We start from the raw sequence: 6,526 nt of genomic DNA, 5'->3' as shown, positions 1-6,526 counted from the left end.
CTTCCGTAGAGCAAAATCCTGAAGGTCGGGGTCGCGCAAGTGTCGACCCCCTTCCGTAGAGCAAAATCCTGAAGGTCGGGGTTGCGCACAAGTCGACCCCCTTCCGTAGAGCAAAATCCTGAAGGTCGGGGTCGCGCAAGGGTCGACATGGGTCGAGGTGGACTATCATGCGAAACCACTTTTTTCGGTCCCTACGGTGCCCCTAGATGATGAAAAGTACAATCCGAGGTTGATTACGAACACTTTTGTGCACCCCCTTCCGTAGAGCAAAATCCTGAAGGTCGGGGTCGCGCAAGGGTCGACATGGGTCGAGGTGGACTATCATGCGAAACCACTTTTTTCGGTCCCTACGGTGCCCCTAGATGATGAAAAGTACAATCCGAGGTTGATTACGAACACTTTTGTGCACCCCCTTCCGTAGAGCAAAATCCTGAAGGTCGGGGTTGCGCACAAAGAGACCCCCTTCCGTAGAGCAAAATCCTGAAGGTCGGGGTTGCGCACAAGTAGACCCCCTTCCGTAGAGCAAAATCCTGAAGGTCGGGGTCGCGCAAGGGTCGACATGGGTCGAGGTGGACTATCATGCGAAACCACTTTTTTCGGTCCCTACGGTGCCCCTAGATGATGAAAAGTACAATCCGAGGTTGATTACGAACACTTTTGTGCACCCCCTTCCGTAGAGCAAAATCCTGAAGGTCGGGGTCGCGCAAGGGTCGACATGGGTCGAGGTGGACTATCATGCGAAACCACTTTTTTCGGTCCCTACGGTGCCCCTAGATGATGAAAAGTACAATCCGAGGTTGATTACGAACACTTTTGTGCACCCCCTTCCGTAGAGCAAAATCCTGAAGGTCGGGGTCGCACAAGTGTGCACCCCCTTCCGTAGAGCAAAATCCTGAAGGTCGGGGTCGCGCAAGGGTCGACATGGGTCGAGGTGGACTATCATGCGAAACCACTTTTTTCGGTCCCTACGGTGCCCCTAGATGATGAAAAGTACAATCCGAGGTTGATTACGAACACTTTTGTGCACCCCCTTCCGTAGAGCAAAATCCTGAAGGTCGGGGTTGCGCACAAGTAGACCCCCTTCCGTAGAGCAAAATCCTGAAGGTCGGGGTCGCGCAAGGGTCGACATGGGTCGAGGTGGACTATCATGCGAAACCACTTTTTTCGGTCCCTACGGTGCCCCTAGATGATGAAAAGTACAATCCGAGGTTGATTACGAACACTTTTGTGCACCCCCTTCCGTAGAGCAAAATCCTGAAGGTCGGGGTCGCGCAAGGGTCGACATGGGTCGAGGTGGACTATCATGCGAAACCACTTTTTTCGGTCCCTACGGTGCCCCTAGATGATGAAAAGTACAATCCGAGGTTGATTACGAACACTTTTGTGCACCCCCTTCCGTAGAGCAAAATCCTGAAGGTCGGGGTTGCGCACAAGTCGACCCCCTTCCGTAGAGCAAAATCCTGCAGGTCGGGGTTGCGCACAAGTAGACCCCCTTCCGTAGAGCAAAATCCTGAAGGTCGGGGTTGCGCACAAGTAGACCCCCTTCCGTAGAGCAAAATCCTGAAGGTCGGGGTCGCGCAAGGGTCGACATGGGTCGAGGTGGACTATCATGCGAAACCACTTTTTTCGGTCCCTACGGTGCCCCTAGATGATGAAAAGTACAATCCGAGGTTGATTACGAACACTTTTGTGCACCCCCTTCCGTAGAGCAAAATCCTGAAGGTCGGGGTTGCGCACAAAGAGACCCCCTTCCGTAGAGCAAAATCCTGAAGGTCGGGGTTGCGCACAAGTAGACCCCCTTCCGTAGAGCAAAATCCTGAAGGTCGGGGTCGCGCAAGGGTCGACATGGGTCGAGGTGGACTATCATGCGAAACCACTTTTTTCGGTCCCTACGGTGCCCCTAGATGATGAAAAGTACAATCCGAGGTTGATTACGAACACTTTTGTGCACCCCCTTCCGTAGAGCAAAATCCTGAAGGTCGGGGTTGCGCACAAGTAGACCCCCTTCCGTAGAGCAAAATCCTGAAGGTCGGGGTCGCGCAAGGGTCGACATGGGTCGAGGTGGACTATCATGCGAAACCACTTTTTTCGGTCCCTACGGTGCCCCTAGATGATGAAAAGTACAATCCGAGGTTGATTACGAACACTTTTGTGCACCCCCTTCCGTAGAGCAAAATCCTGAAGGTCGGGGTCGCGCAAGGGTCGACATGGGTCGAGGTGGACTATCATGCGAAACCACTTTTTTCGGTCCCTACGGTGCCCCTAGATGATGAAAAGTACAATCCGAGGTTGATTACGAACACTTTTGTGCACCCCCTTCCGTAGAGCAAAATCCTGAAGGTCGGGGTCGAGCAAGGGTAGACCCCTTCCGTAGAGCAAAATCCTGAAGGTCGGGGTCGCGCAAGGGTCGACATGGGTCGAGGTGGACTATCATGCGAAACCACTTTTTTCGGTCCCTACGGTGCCCCTAGATGATGAAAAGTACAATCCGAGGTTGATTACGAACACTTTTGTGCACCCCCTTCCGTAGAGCAAAATCCTGAAGGTCGGGGTCGCGCAAGGGTCGACATGGGTCGAGGTGGACTATCATGCGAAACCACTTTTTTCGGTCCCTACGGTGCCCCTAGATGATGAAAAGTACAATCCGAGGTTGATTACGAACACTTTTGTGCACCCCCTTCCGTAGAGCAAAATCCTGAAGGTCGGGGTCGAGCAAGGGTAGACCCCTTCCGTAGAGCAAAATCCTGAAGGTCGGGGTTGCGCACAAGTAGACCCCCTTCCGTAGAGCAAAATCCTGAAGGTCGGGGTCGCGCAAGGGTAGACCCCTTCCGTAGAGCAAAATCCTGAAGGTCGGGGTCGCGCAAGGGTCGACATGGGTCGAGGTGGACTATCATGCGAAACCACTTTTTTCGGTCCCTACGGTGCCCCTAGATGATGAAAAGTACAATCCGAGGTTGATTACGAACACTTTTGTGCACCCCCTTCCGTAGAGCAAAATCCTGAAGGTCGGGGTCGCGCAAGGGTCGACATGGGTCGAGGTGGACTATCATGCGAAACCACTTTTTTCGGTCCCTACGGTGCCCCTAGATGATGAAAAGTACAATCCGAGGTTGATTACGAACACTTTTGTGCACCCCCTTCCGTAGAGCAAAATCCTGAAGGTCGGGGTCGAGCAAGGGTAGACCCCTTCCGTAGAGCAAAATCCTGAAGGTCGGGGTCGCGCAAGGGTCGACATGGGTCGAGGTGGACTATCATGCGAAACCACTTTTTTCGGTCCCTACGGTGCCCCTAGATGATGAAAAGTACAATCCGAGGTTGATTACGAACACTTTTGTGCACCCCCTTCCGTAGAGCAAAATCCTGAAGGTCGGGGTCGCGCAAGGGTCGACATGGGTCGAGGTGGACTATCATGCGAAACCACTTTTTTCGGTCCCTACGGTGCCCCTAGATGATGAAAAGTACAATCCGAGGTTGATTACGAACACTTTTGTGCACCCCCTTCCGTAGAGCAAAATCCTGAAGGTCGGGGTCGCGCAAGGGTCGACATGGGTCGAGGTGGACTATCATGCGAAACCACTTTTTTCGGTCCCTACGGTGCCCCTAGATGATGAAAAGTACAATCCGAGGTTGATTACGAACACTTTTGTGCACCCCCTTCCGTAGAGCAAAATCCTGAAGGTCGGGGTTGCGCACAAGTAGACCCCCTTCCGTAGAGCAAAATCCTGAAGGTCGGGGTCGCGCAAGGGTCGACATGGGTCGAGGTGGACTATCATGCGAAACCACTTTTTTCGGTCCCTACGGTGCCCCTAGATGATGAAAAGTACAATCCGAGGTTGATTACGAACACTTTTGTGCACCCCCAAAAATGGCCAAAATCCTGAAGGTCGGGTTCTCGGGGCGGTCGAGGCCCTCTGACGTGCACGAAAAACCGGTACCCACGCCGAGCTTCAGAATTTGGTCTCCAGAGACTAAGTCCCAACCGAAACTGGTAACCCACAAAAGTGTACCAAGGAGTGGTCGGATCGAGTTACAGTGTTCGAGAGTATTGACGAGGATGGTTATACGCAACTTTTTGCTAAAGGTGTCCAAGACCGTCAGACCCTTACTTACGGAGATATAAGACACGTGCGTGGTTGCTCGTGCCGAGCTTCAGAAATGTTGCTCCAGAGACTAAGTCCGAGAAAACCTTCGGACCCCAAAAACTCCCAGAAGGAGTCGTCGGATCGTTTCGCGATGTTCTAGTGAAATGTTTAGCTCGACGGAATGCAACTTTTACCTAAAGGGGTCCAAGACCGTCAGACGCTTAGGTACGGAGATACGGGCATGGGTCGGTTTTCCCCATACAAAATACCCCATGGAAAACTGCAAAACCCCAAAACAGGTCGAAGGAGTGGTCGGATCGTTTCGTGGTGTTCTAGTGAAATGTTCCATTCGATAGGGCGCAACTTTTTGCTAAAGGTGTCCAAGACCGTCAGACCCTTACTTACGGAGATATAAGACACGTGCGTGGTTGCTCGTGCCGAGCTTCAGAAATGTTGCTCCAGAGACTAAGTCCGAGAAAACCTTCGGACCCCAAAAACTCCCAGAAGGAGTCGTCGGATCGTTTCGCGATGTTCTAGTGAAATGTTCAGCTCGACGGAATGCAACTTTTACCTAAAGGGGTCCAAGACCGTCAGACGCTTAGGTACGGAGATACGGGCATGGGTCGGTTTTCCCCATACAAAATACCCCATGGAAAACTGCAAAACCCCAAAACAGGTCGAAGGAGTGGTCGGATCGTTTCGTGGTGTTCTAGTGAAATGTTCCATTCGATAGGGCGCAACTTTTTGCTAAAGGTGTCCAAGACCGTCAGACCCTTACTTACGGAGATATAAGACACGTGCGTGGTTGCTCGTGCCGAGCTTCAGAAATGTTGCTCCAGAGACTAAGTCCCAGAAAACCTTCGGACCCCAAAAACTCCCAGAAGGAGTCGTCGGATCGTTTCGCGATGTTCTAGTGAAATGTTCAGCTCGACGAAATGCAACTTTTACCTAAAGGGGTCCAAGACCGTCAGACGCTTAGGTACGGAGATACGGGCATGGGTCGGTTTTCCCCATACAAAATACCCCATGGAAAACTGCAAAACCCCAAAACAGGTCGAAGGAGTGGTCGGATCGTTTCGTGGTGTTCTAGTGAAATGTTCCATTCGATAGGGCGCAACTTTTTGCTAAGGGTGTCCAAGACCGTCAGACCCTTACTTACGGAGATATAAGACACGTGCGTGGTTGCCCGTGCCGAGCTTCAGAAATGTTGCTCCAGAGACTAAGTCCCAGAAAACCTTCCGACCCCAAAAACTCCCAGAAGGAGTCGTCGGATCGTTTCGCGATGTTCTAGTGAAATGTTCAGCTCGACGGAATGCAACTTTTACCTAAAGGGGTCCAAGACCGTCAGACGCTTAGGTACGGAGATACGGGCATGGGTCGGTTTTCCCCATACAAAATACCCCATGGAAAACTGCAAAACCCCAAAACAGGTCGAAGGAGTGGTCGGATCGTTTCGTGGTGTTCTACTGACTTTTTAGGCTTACCAAGACGCAACTTTCCGCAGAAGGGTGCAAAACTGTCAGACTCATAGTTTCGGAGATACAAGCATGGGTCATGTTTGCTCGTGCCGAGCTTCAGAATTTTCCATGGCCAAAAAGCCCTAGAATTTGACATTTCACTATTATAGGGAGGTATGGTTGTACTGAGTCGTCATAGAAAGTTTAGCCTCCTCATGTAAACTGACGATTCGATATCAGGGAGGTCGGGAGTTGTCGAAAAGAGACCCTAGGACCTAATACTAGACCCATGTAGTGGCAAGGTGTTTCGGCCCGTGGGTGACGGTTGTATGAAATTTGGGTGACGGCAACTACGACTGGTTCTGGTACCGGGAAGGTGTGTCCTGGTGTCCGGAGGCGTTTTAAGGGTAGCTGGGTGGTCGGAACGGTGACCTAGGGTGGTTTTGGGGTAAATCACCTACCTCCACCGATGGTCAACCAGAGGCTAGTGGTACTTGGAAAACACCCTGGGAAGGTTTCCCAGGGCTCGGAGTAGCAGTAACAAGGGATGCCGCTGTCTCTAGGTCGCGGAACCACTGTGCTTGCCTGCAACACAGTCCTAGGGAGAGCGGCCGAAAGGTTCCGCACGGTGACTTGCACCCACCGGGAAAGGGGTCAAGTAGCCAAGAGGTGTCCAACCAAGGGTTAGTGGTACATGGAAAACACCCTGGGAAGGTGTTCCAGGGCTCGGAGTAGAGTGACTTGCACCCACCGGGAAAGGGGTCAAGTAGCCAAGAGGTGTCAGAACTCGTAGATCTTGAGGAGACGGTGCTTAGCACCGGCACGTTGTTACTTCTTGAGTGTTGTACGGCCATCCAACCTGGGTGGGAAGTACCGCGGTACCGGGTATACCCCGATCTCGCATCAAACGGTGAAACGAACAATACTAGTTGAGCTCGGCGTAATGTAGAGATGAGCGATGAACCAAACACGGAGAGTGCATAGGAC

This window comes from Anopheles nili (genome assembly GCF_943737925.1).
Source record: "Anopheles nili chromosome X unlocalized genomic scaffold, idAnoNiliSN_F5_01 X_unloc_10, whole genome shotgun sequence".
Taxonomy (NCBI): domain Eukaryota; kingdom Metazoa; phylum Arthropoda; class Insecta; order Diptera; family Culicidae; genus Anopheles; species Anopheles nili.
Note: the sequence above shows the minus strand (reverse complement) of the source record.